At 35.7% G+C, this 13,699-nt stretch overlaps 1 protein-coding gene across 1 annotated transcript in view; it reads left to right on the plus strand.

Annotated features, from left to right (window-relative positions):
- The window catches only part of LOC145263683 (uncharacterized), a 376,378-nt gene that overhangs the window by 292,190 nt on the left and 70,489 nt on the right, over positions 1 to 13,699 (plus strand). The gene's annotated exons all lie outside the window — the stretch shown is intronic.

A 13,699-nucleotide genomic window follows, 5' to 3' on the forward strand; every position in this document is an offset into this window, starting at 1 on the left:
CTGCAAGCAAAGACCATATGTGGGGGCGACCCCACATATAAGACCTTGGTCAATGTAGGGGCAACCCTTCATACCAATTGTCACTATCCAGCTCCCCTACTCCCCGGGGAGTTGGTCCCCATTTCCCCTTCACTCCTCACATTAAAAATCGGCCTTGTGCCTAATTTGCTCGGTGGAGGAGCAAATAAATACCATCTGTTCCGGCAGATACTGCACTTGAGATAATTTGTACCAGTCAATGGAGGGAAAACCCTCTATACTGGGACAATTATTATTTTTGGTAACCAGAGTGACCCCTTTTAGGGGAGCTGGTTTTTACCTCACATTAAAAACGGCCTTGTGCTTAATTTGCTCAGTGGGGGAGCAAATAAATACCATCTGTTCCGGCAGATGCTGCACTTGAGATAGTTTGTACCAGTCAATGGATGGGGAAACCCTCTATACTGGGACAATTATTATTTTTGGTAACCAGAGTGCCCCCTTTTTGCCTACTTTTAGCGGAGCTGGTTTTTACCTCACATTAAAAACGGCCTTGTGCCTAATTTGCTCGGTGGGGGAGCAAATAAATACCATCTGTTCCGGCAAATGCTGCACTTAAGATAATTTGTACCAGTCAATGGAGGGGAAACCCTCTATACTGGGACAATTATTATTTTTGGTAACCAGAGTGCCCCCTTTTTGCCTACTTTTCGGGGAGCTGGTTTTTACCTCACATTAAAAACGGCCTTGTGCCTAATTTGCTCAGTGGGGGAGCAAATAAATACCATCTGTTCCGGCAGATACTGCAAGCTATGACTAGCTATGACTAGCTATGACTAGCAAAGACCAGATGTGGGGGCAACCCCACATGCCTGACCTTTAACCATCTCTCATTTCCCACCTCTCGGAAGCTGGTCCCCTTTTTCCCTTCCCCCTCCCTTCACTCCTCACATTAAAAATCGGCCTTGTGCCTAATTTGCTCGGTGGGGGAGCAAATAAATACCATCTGTTCCGGCAGATGTTGCACTTAAGATAATTTGTACCAGTCAATGGAGGGGAAACCCTCTATACTGGGACAATTATTATTTTTGGTAACCAGAGTGCCCCCTTTTTGCCTACTTTTAGGGGAGCTGGTTTTTACCTCACATTAAAAACGGCGTTGTGCCTAATTTGCTCAGTGGGGGAGCAAATAAATACCATCTGTTCCGGCAGATGCTGCACTTAAGATAATTTGTACCAGTCAATGGAGGGGAAACCCTCTATACTGGGACAATTATTATTTTTGGTAACCAGAGTGCCCCCTTTTTGCCTACTTTTAGGGAAGCTGGTTTTAACCTCACATTAAAAACGGCCTTGTGCCTAATTTGCTCAGTGGGGGAGCAAATAAATACCATCTGTTCCGGCAGATGCTGCACTTAAGATAATTTGTACCAGTCAATGGAGGGGAAACCCTCTATACTGGGACAATTATTATTTTTGGTAACCAGAGTGCCCCCTTTTTGCCTACTTTTAGGGGAGCTGGTTTTTACCTCACATTAAAAACGACCTTGTGCCTAATTTGCTCAGTGGGGGAGCAAATAAATACCATCTGTTCCGGCAGATGCTGCACTTAAGATAATTTGTACCAGTCAATGGAGGGGAAACCCTCTATACTGGGACAATTATTATTTTTGGTAACCAGAGTGCCCCCTTTTTGCCTACTTTTAGGGGAGCTGGTTTTAACCTCACATTAAAAACGGCCTTGTGCCTAATTTGCTCAGTGGGGGAGCAAATAAATACCATCTGTTCTGGCAGATGCTGCACTTAAGATAATTTGTACCAGTCAATGGAGGGGAAACCCTCTATACTGGGACAATTATTATTTTTGGTAACCAGAGTGCCCCCTTTTTGCCTACTTTTAGGGGAGCTGGTTTTTACCTCACATTAAAAACGACCTTGTGCCTAATTTGCTCAGTGGGGGAGCAAATAAATACCATCTGTTCCGGCAGATGCTGCACTTAAGATAATTTGTACCAGTCAATGGAGGGGAAACCCTCTATACTGGGACAATTATTATTTTTGGTAACCAGAGTGCCCCCTTTTTGCCTACTTTTAGGGGAGCTGGTTTTTACCTCACATTAAAAACGGCCTTGTGCCTAATTTGCTCAGTGGGGGAGCAAATAAATACCATCTGTTCCGGCAGATACTGCAAGCTATGACTAGCTATGACTAGCTATGACTAGCAAAGACCAGATGTGGGGGCAACCCCACATGCCTGACCATTAACCAGCTCTCATTTCCCACCTCTCGGGAGCTGGTCCCCTTTTTCCCTTCCCCCTCCCTTCACTCCTCACATTAAAAATCGGCCTTGTGCCTAATAGGCTCGGTGGGGGAGCAAATAAATACCATCTGTTCCGGCAGATGCTGCAAGCTATGACTAGCTATGACTAGCTATGACTAGCAAAGACCAGATGTGGGGGCAACCCTACATGCATGACCATTAACCAGCTCCCATTTCCCACCTCTCGGGAGCTGGTCCCCTTTTTTCCCCTCCCCCTCCCTTCACTCCTCACATTAAAAATCGGCCTTGTGCCTAATTTGCTCGGTGGGGGAGCAAATAAATACCATCTGTTCCGGCAGATACTGCAAGCAAAGACCATATGTGGGGGCAACCCCACATATAAGACCTTGGTCAATGTAGGGGCAACCCTTCATACCAATTGTCACTATCCAGCTCCCCTACTCCCCGGGGAGTTGGTCCCCATTTCCCCTTCACTCCTCACATTAAAAATCGGCCTTGTGCCTAATTTTCTCGGTGGGGGAGCAAATAAATACTATCTGTTCTTCAGATGCTGCACTTCTATTTCTTGTTCTCTTTCGGTGGAGGAGAAATCCTTCACGACTGAGACAATTTTTATTTTTGTACCTTTTCTCCACGTTAAAAAACGACCCTGGTATCTAACTCTGTCCTGTGGGGAGGCATAGTAAATAGGTACATCCTACTATATATATATATATATATATATATATATATATATATATATATATATATATATAAAGAGAGAGAGAGAGAATATAGAATATATATATGAACATATATATACTCTCTCTATATATATATACATATCTATGTAGAGAGAGAGAGAGAGTGTGTGTGTGTGTAAACATATATATACTCTCTCTCTCTATATATATATGTATAGACAGAGAGAGTATATATATATATATATATATATATATAGTCATCCACATACAGTACTGTTTCGCTGTTTCACAGCTCATCAGTGCGGCTAGACAGGCAACTACCTCAAGCCACGATTGAAACCCGACCGTTTTGTACGGCAGTCAAGGCTCCTAACCATTACGCTATTGGCGGCTGCTTGAACGAGTAGTGAGTTTAACGATGTTTTGACATCGTCTGTAATACCTCCGCTCGATTTGTTTGCACAAAGAGCGTCGCTTATATTCTAATGGTAATATATATATATATATATATATATATATATATATATATATATATATATATATATATATATATATATATATACTAGCTGACAACACGGCGTGGCCCGGTAGTATAATACGCTTAAGCGTATTTTAATTTTTGCAGATTGTGTATGTATGTATTATAGAATCAATCCTCAAATTAATGTTATATATTACGAGGAATACTTTGTCTGGTCGCAATATATATATATATATATATATATATATATATATATATATATATATATATATATATATATATATATTGATAATATCGTCTGTCAAATTTCATCTGTGTTTGTTTACAATATCACGTCTGCTGATATGTAGGGTTGATGGTATGCCCTGGTAAATCACTTCTGATTAATGTTACAATGCTTTAAAATATACACACATCTATATATATATATATCCATATGACATGAGTGTCATGAGCTATAATCGAAACCGAAACCAAAACTTATGAAAAATTCTTAGTAAAATAATTTATTAAAAAATAAATGACTACAGTGTCTTCTATAATATAAGGGGCAAACATCTTTTTAAATGATAGTATTTATGTATGTATGTATGTATGTATGTATGTATGTATGTATGTATGTATGTATGTATGTCTCGCAAAAACTTTCAACAGAGGCGACGGATTTTAACGATATCGGTATTTTGAAGCTCGACCATTCGAACGACAAATCCAAACACCCAGGCGACGCCAGGCACCCACGCTAATCAGCTAATCGAAACCGAAACCGAAACCGAAACCAACACCTATGAAGAATTCTTGGAAAAATTATTTATTAAAAGAAATGGAACACAAACTAAATAATACACACGCTATCCTATTAATATATGATTCTTTGCAGATATAGTGATGACCGTCAATTAAGCTACAAGTTTGTAAACACATATAACTAAACAATGAAAATTAGTCAGCTTCGGTAAACAAAGTAAATCAGATTGAGAATATGGTTGTCTTTGCCCTTACTTTAATGGCGGTTTTATCTTGCCCTTACTTTAATGGCGGTTTTATCTTGACCTTACTTTAATGGCGGTTTTATCTTGACCTTACTCTGATGACGTCCTTTTCTTAATTTTATACTTATGACGGAGAGTTAACATGTAAAAAAAAGCTTGAAAGACTAGATAGTCAAATAATATTACAGATTTGATTTAGCTCTGCCAATAAAATAAAAAAAGCCGATTTGACGCATAATCTAATTAATGATTGAATTAAATAAACGAACGTGTAATACAAAGTCGAAGATAAATATCGAAATAACAAGTAGAACAGGTTTAGCAAGTCTCGGTTAATTATTTCATTAGTATTTAAGTCTAAATGATTCATCTGCGATCGATATGTGTAATGAATACACTTAGAGCCTCTGTGAAAGACACTAAAACGAAGAAGAATGTTGACGAACATACGTCGTAATAGGTAGCGGTTAGGACGGAAATTTCTCTCATTTGCGAAATTACAATAAATTTACAGCATCTTTCATTAGATAATGCATGAAGTATTGTTTTCACAAATTCCTCTTTAACCATTGATTGCTATGCCTAATAACATTACTTTCCCTTCATTGTTGGCCTTGTTCACCCCCAAACAAAGTATATTGCCACTTTGACTTAGGGGCTTCTGTTTGGGATCATGTTTACAGGATACGATGTAAGAAAATAAGGGTTAGGGTTACATTACATTTTTAACATCTGCATGTTAATACAACTAGAGAAGCAAGAAGCAGGGAGAGGATTCCAAAGCCTACAAGTCCAAGTGAAAAAAAAAACTATGAGAATAGAAAGCTTTCCGAGATCTGGGAACCTTTACAGTGACGAGGTGTGATTTTGCTGTAAAACGAGTTCATCGCGGGCTGTGTACCTCGAGGGGGTGCAAGTGTAACGAGTTCATCAAATTACACTCCATTAAAGTACTTATAAAACAGCGTCGATGGGACAGCGGTTCAAGCTTCATTGATAGTGTTCTACCTATTTGATTGGAGCCTATTTTTGGACCCTATTCCTGAGTTCAAACCTTTTATCAACTATGCTAGGTAACATGAATTGGAAAAAGGACAAGTCTGCTGCAAAGAAAATATGCAACGGAATCGAAAACTTCTCGCACCCGCTAGTATCTTATATCCCTATTAAAGTTTATTAAATATAATATTATTGAATATTCATTTATTAAATATAATACTATTAAATATCAATATATTAAATATTAATTCATTAAATATTATATTATTAAATAATTATTCATTGAATATTATATTATTAAATATTAATTTATTAAATACTAGTCTATTAAATAATTAAATTTATTCAATTTAATTTATTAAATTTATTAAATATTTATTTATTAAATACTAATTAATTAAATTATTAAATTTAATAAATTTAATTTATTAAATGTATTAAATATTAATTCATTAAATACTAATTTATTAAATTATTAAATTTATTAAATTTAATTTATTAAATTAATTAAATACTAATTTATTAAATACTAATTAATTAAATTATTAAATTTATTAAATAAAATGTATTATTTTTTTAAATTAATTTATTAAATAATCATTTATTAAATTTTTACATTTATTAAATAAAATTTATTAAATATATTAAATGTTAATTTATTAAACACTAATTTATTAAATTATTCAATTTATTAAATTAAATTTATTAAATATAATTTTATTAAATTATTAAATATTATTAAATATTAAATATTAATTAATTAAATATAATATTATTAAATATAAATATTGATATTATTAAAACATATTCAGGATTCGAAAACATTTATCCTATATCTCTATTAAAATCCGCATTTTTGTTGCCACGTCTGGAGTGGTGCACCGACCATTAGCCTTTCACTTTTTGAACGAGGTCTCAAAAATATGGACATAAAAGATACAGACAAGTGTGCTGCAAAGAAAATAGGTTACGGATTCGAAAACCTCTCGTATGTGCTAGTATATTTTATTCCTATTAAAGTCCGCATTTTTATTGCCACATCTGGAGTGGTGCGCCGACCATTAGCCTTTCCCTTTTTTAAACAAGATCTCAAACATGTTTAATCTAATAAAATCACTATATTTGCCACGCTCCGACCCTTGTTACATGTCACATGCGCTTGCTTGATAACTACCCCCACAAAATGTGCTTCGACAAGCTTACTGCACTTGCATCTCCTGAACGAAAATACTTTCCAACCGAACCAACTAGCAGAAAAATCTAACTATGTTGTATAATGATAAACTATTTTTGGTGGAGCTGAAGCTCCCCACATTTGAAAGCATTGTGCCTTACTTTTTTGGTTATCGTGGGGAAATACAAGAAGATTTTATGGTGGCATTAAATCAGGATGGAGACAGCTTGATGACAAAAGTCTATTATCAATCAGAATTGATCCTAAGTTTGACAGATGTTTTTGAAATCAATTGCTCGAAGGTACTGCCGAAAGTTCAAGAGGGCTGAACCCAACAAACTTGTAATCAACTGTTCAATTTCAGCTGAGGGCAACGTATTAATTCTATGAAGAGAATTAATAACACCTAAAACCTGACTAAAGATCCGTCAGGCTTAACGACGGATCAACCTCTTAACTTGATAGGGGTGACATTCTTTATACTTCCAGAGAGCTAGGCCTGCCATGCCAGGACGTAACAATCCGTTTAGAAACGTCTCTATTACGCGGATATACAAAGTTACACCCCACGGCGAGTAATAACGCTGCACATTAATGTAGAGTTCCATTGATGTCGGAAGACTTGATACTCTTATAACTTCTCTCCTCTCCCCGAACTGCTAACTTACGCATTGTTTCCCCAACTATACTCACACACAGAAATTAAAATATATTGCTGTCTCAGCTGATAGAAACGTTGGATCTCTACGGTTCCAGATGGACATTGTCTGAAGATAGCGGTTTCAATCCTACCCAAAGCGTGCCAAAGGTTTACTTGGCCAAAACGTGGTGAGTCGACAACAACTATGGAAGGCAGTGATTGCTGAGAATGCAGTTAGGAGATTCGAAGTTCCTATCCGTCGCGGATACACCTGACGAAGGCCAGAGAAATAATTGGCCGAAACGTCGTGAAAAAAAATCAATAAAGATGAAAACAACAACAATAAAGATGAGAATAATAGTCCGAAATAAAAAATAAATGAATATATTGCTGTTTCGCTTTTCATTCGGGTTGTATACTATAAATCTGCTCCCTATCACAGTAGTCCTTAACTCTTCAATGGCAATATGCACTATTCGCGGCAGAAACTTTTCTACGATTATTAATAAAAACATAAACATAAAGACACAAACATTGTCTCAAATTATGTTTTACGAAGCGGAAAGTCTTTCACGCTGTCACGAATTGCGCAATTCGCTGTCAATTCTGGCATCCACACTGCAACTCAATTTGACGAAACATGAACAAAAACGGTCAAATGCAGTTCATTAACCGATCGTTTCATTCTTCAACTTATCTCAGTTTAAAAGTCAGGTGCCTTTCATTCCGATTTTGCACAATTCGAAAGACAGTGTTCAAAATCAGCTTCAAAATATGAGACGATGCTCTCTGTGATTTTCTACAGCCTCGTTCTCGCAGAAGAGACTTCACTAGTCTCTCTCTCTCTCTCTCCCTCTCTCTCTCTCTCTCTCGTTCTTTAGAGTCTCTTTCTTACAGAAGGGACGACATTAATCTCTCGTTCTTTCTCTCGTTCCTTATAGTCCCTTTCTCGCAAAAAGACATCTTTAGTCTCTCTCTCTCTCCCTCTCTCCCTCTCTCTCTCTCTCTCTCTTTCTCTCACACACATACACTTGTTACTTTCATGAAAGGTGCTTGGCTGAGTTCTAATCCCTGTTCCACCATAAAATATTCACAGCAAGAATTTGTTTTTCAACCACTGCGAAAGATAGCCCCCTTCATTTTTCGTTGTTCCACGAAGAAAGCTTCTTTGCAAGGTTTTCGTCTGTAGATCACATTGACGCGAAGTTGCTTCCCTGCAAATTACAACATCCAAATTCTTCACATCCAACTTAAACAGATGTCTTTCATATACTGTTTCTATAAGTAATCCAGATTAGTCCTTTCCATTAATCAAATTTAATCCTCAGATTAAGTTCTTCGCCTATCAACTATAAATATGCATTTTATTCAAGCACAAGTTTTTGACAGTTTACAAGAATGTTGTCATAAAAAAATATTCGACATGAGTTCCAAGCGAATTAGTTTTGTTAAAAGTCACCATTTTGAATGTGCGTCCCATACAAACAATTCATCTTAGTTACTTACTCTCTAATCAAAATATAAAGTAGCATGCATTTCATGTTATTTGGATTCTTTGAACTACTGTTCTCATTTTGAGAACGTTTCGGTTGATATATCCACCGATCTTCTTCCGTTGTAGCTTATCAAACTCTGGAATATTTCTGTCTATACGGAATTTCGAACGGAGCCTTTTTTTGCTTCAAGAGGGTAGCATGATCTCGTTCCGTCAGCTATATCTGGATAAAGGTCCTGGGTGATCTGCAATTGTATTTTCCGTCACCAACACTAGGAACTGAACCTTCAACTTTCAGGTTAATATCACTTTTACGCTTGATTTTTTCCAAGTATTCTAACCACTGCGCAACGGATCTTTGCTGAAGGTCGGCAGCTACGTCGTGAAAATGACACTCAAGATGAGAACAGTAATCCGATTAATCCAAATAATACGAAGAATCAATCTTCATCTCAAAACTTCAGAAACATAATAGCATATATTTTGCAAAACATTTCATAAATATTTGTTTTATGTTAACTCTAAAGTAATCTTCTATAATACTAGTCGGGGGTACCCGGCGTTGCCCGGGTGTTTGGAGGTGTGTGTGCTCGGGCTGGGGTGGGAGATGTTAATCAAAACATAATAATAAGCGACGTAAAAAAAACTAACGTAAGGCAAACGAACGATGTTAAATGTAAAAATCGGAAAAACAAAAAAGAAAACAGACAAACGAACGTTAAAACTTTTTAAAAATCTGAAAAATAAAAAATACGTGAAAAATTGCTTAAATAACCGTGTTTCAATATTGAAATTTAAAGAAATAGAAGACATCTCACACCACGATTCGAACCCAAAACCTTTAGATAATGAGGCAGCGCTCGAAGCAACTAAGCTAAGACGACGTCGAAATTGTGCCATTGTTTTTTTAATATTTAAAGTAAATGTTCCGACGTCGTATGACGCATGCGTAGAAGCGAACCTCAGGAGAGGGCGGTTTTGCTGACCCCTCCCTGTAGGATGAAGAAATTAATGCTTTTGGCCAATTTTTCGATATTTGTCGGGCGAAGGTTGGAACTTTAAAATGATACCGATCTCGTTAAAATCTGTGACCCGTATCTAAGGTTTTTGCGAGACATACAAACACACATACATACATACAAACAAAGATACATACACACACATTTTCGCTTTTATATATATAGATAAATCTCACCTGTCGGTTTAAATGTATGTATGTATGTATGTATGTATGTATGTATGTATGTCTGCCTAAAACTTTCGACAGAGGCGACAGATTTTCACGAGATCATTTTCAAGCTCGACAATTCGGACGACAAATATCAAAGAATTGGACAAAAACATAAATTCCTTCACCCTCAACTGGGCACTTTTCTACAAAGAGGGGTCACTTTTGTCGCCAATATTTTCCAAAGTCGTCCCATCTTTTTGACTGTCTAGGCTTAATTAAACCTACGTCACTTCCGGTTTAGCGATGGACGCAACAGTAAACACGTCGCGTTTTTTCCACGCTCTTTTCCTCTTTCGCGGTACAGGGTCGAACTTGCCTGCCTACTACCACTTTTTTTTTTTTGCTCAACACACACCTCGAAACACCCGGGAAATGCAGGGCATTCAGGCTAGTATGTTATAAGTTATAATTAAAATACCCATGCACTCTACCAAGACCGCTTAACGAGTTTCTGTCATACAGCAGTATACAATTAGAAATTCGTCTGTTCGTACGCAAATAGAAACGTGTAAGTCATTAATAAAAAAAATGAATAGGCAGACATAATAAGTCAGTAGTTTTTACAATGTAAATAACCGAGTTCGTTGTTTAACTGTATAATTACTTTGTAAATAAAAAAAAATTAACGAAACCTAAAAACATGGAAAATGAAATATACAGGTATAAAATACCGCGCGAGAAGCGGTTGTAAAGTAGTAAATTATTATAAACTAAAGCGGTTATAGACTTATAATGTAGTGTTTAACAATGTAATTGTTAAACTACTATCTATAAATTAATATGATAGCGTGTGTGTTATTTACTGTGTCACGCTTACATCCGGGTCGTTTAATTGTTATGTACTTCCATTTCTTGTCATAAAAAATTTTACCAAGAATTCTTCATAAATTTGGGTTTCGGTTTCGATTATAGCTGATGGCACTTATAATCATCTATTTTTTTATAAATAATTTTACCAAGAATTCCTCATAAGTTTTGGTTTCGGTTTCGAGTATAGCTAATGGCACTCCAATAATCTATTTTTAAAAAATAATTATATCAAGAATTCTTTAAGTCTTAGTTTCAGTTTCGATTTAAACTGATGGCACCTTAGTAATCGATTTTTTATAAATAATTTTACTAATAATTCTTTATAAGTTTTGGTGTCGGTTTTGATTATAGCTGAAGAAACTATATATATATATATATGTGTGTGTGTGTGTGTGTGTGTGTGTGTGTGTGTGTGTGTGTGTGTGTGTGTGTGTGTTTGGGATTCAGTTTCGATTCAGGCTAATGAACCAAAGTCATATAGATGTATTTTTTATTTTTGAAATAGCAACTTTATAATATATACAAATCGATATTATAATAATACATCTGGAATATAAAAATTTCGGATTTAAGCGTATTTTACGGCTGGGCTACGCCGGTCGTCCCTGCTAGCAGTGATAAATACTTTTGCAGTTTTAAAAAAATAGCTGCAATAATAACAGAGCGTCTACATTTACGCTGAATGTCTACAGAATGCCAACATTAATATATTATATATGCATCAGTCGCCTGTGGAATTTCCACAGGTCCCCCTAGTCAATATTAATGCGTATCAGTTGCATTCTACTAAGGAAGTTATAATTTGATCGGTTTTCGTTATTTATTTTGTTTATTTCCGTCAGGGTAACTTACATTATACAGGTTTTTCTTTCATGGTGAATTCTGGACAAGTACCAAACTTTGTCATTTGTATTTTTTAGCTTATTAACATTATATTCTCATCTTAGTTGCTACGATATGATTTCTAGATCTACATTTTGAATAACAAAAGCGTGAAAAGTAGATTGACAGACAGACAGCCAAATTTCGTCATATATATATATATATATATATATATATATATATATATATATATATATATATATATATATATAGAAAAAAATGCTATTCCAATACAGTTGTGGGCAATTATTCCTAGCATCAGTAATTTTAACTGATACGTGTACTCTTTAACAGTGCAGTTTCTAATCGGAAGTGGCCAATCGGGTAACTTCCGCTATACAGGAGCTCCTCCTTTGGTTTCATGTTCTCTAAAGCGTTACATTAGAACAAGCCTTTTGAATGGAGAAGGCATGTTCAACCGTGAATACGTTTAGAACGATTTGCATGTTTTGGTTTGAAAGGTTTGTATTATTATTGTATATAATTGCAGAACACGACGTTGATTTGATCTGTGCATATTCACAATGTTGTATTATATGACCTGATATCAGATATTGAGATCGATATAGTACAAGTACGTGAGTGTATAAACCAGTTTTACTGGCAATTATCTTTGCTCAACGGAATCAAAGAACTAGTTGAACCTACGCAAATTACACGGCTTTGTTACTTTCTTTTAAGTGCTTGTGTTTTCTTTAATTATTTATTCTTAGATTTATAAATAATACACTATTAAGACATTTATAGAAAATACACGTTGCTTTTCTCATTAATCTGTATAATTGGCTGTTAAAAATTTTATTCTTTTTGAAATATCTGTCTTTTTCAACTAATAAATTTTGAACTAATAAATTCTTGCAGGGTTAATACTGTAGGAAAGTAATTCCCCTTTGTTTTCTTATTAATTAATTTTCTTTGTCAGCTAAATATTCTTTAAATAAAATATAACCAGTGGTTACAGTGGGTACCATAGTCTGACAGACTATGGTACCCACTGAAGGAAACCTTCATATATGAAGGTTTCCTTCAGTTTTGACAGACTGTGGTACCCACTGTAAGAGTGCTTGCGCGTGAAATCTTGTGGTAAGAGTTGCGCAATCACCAACCACACCTCTCCTGAGTCGACATTTTGGCAAGTGGAGGTTCGGGACGACTAAAAACAATGCCGAGATAAGCGGAAAGCATATACATGGCCTAGAATTTCCAAATGGTCACCCATCTGGTACTAGTCAGGCTCAACTTCGGTCATCTGACGAGAACCGGTGTGTCAACGTGATTATGCCGTACACATACATACATACATACACACATACATACATACATACATACATTTAAACAGACAGGTGAGGTTTCTATTATAGAGTATACTCCTGGTTGACTATTTAAAGCCCTACTTAACTTCCTATTTACAACCGAATGTACTTAAGTACGTGAACAATATCAGTGTGAAATATATAGACGTTTTAATGTCGTAATCTGTTCGCTTTTATTAGTAGTATCGTTTTTATTGTTTTTATTTTCAATTATTTTCTTTTACACCGTTTCGTTTCTTATCCTTTTCTCTTATACAATTTAAAAAAAAGTTTAATCTGCATTAAAAAAAACGCATCACTTTCTGTATGTTTTTATTACTTCAGGCCATCCATACAGTATAGTATTTTTTTTTTTTTTTAGATTTTAACGAACAGTTTATAGAATCCTGCTTTCTTTTACACGATCAAAAAATATACACCCAACCGTTTTTTACGCGATGATAAACGAGTGAAGGGGGGGGTGAAATAAAAGTAATGTTATTGAATGAACAACTCGCAAACCGCATCGATGCGAAGCGGTTCGTCAAAACATGAAACAAAACAGTAAGAAATTTTTTTTATCAATTTTTTTTCAAAAGACAGAAACGTAAAACAACTGAAACCGCAACATTGGCTTTCAAATCAAATTTGAAAAACCACAGAAGAAACACATATGAATAATACCAGTTTTTTTTTTCTTACGTTTATCCCAGCGTTATTTCCTGTCGTCCGGAATATCTGCTTGTCGCTATCATGTATT

This window comes from Euprymna scolopes, chromosome 39 (assembly GCF_053919585.1).
Source record: "Euprymna scolopes isolate OS-2025 chromosome 39, ASM5391958v1, whole genome shotgun sequence".
NCBI lineage: Eukaryota > Metazoa > Mollusca > Cephalopoda > Sepiida > Sepiolidae > Euprymna > Euprymna scolopes.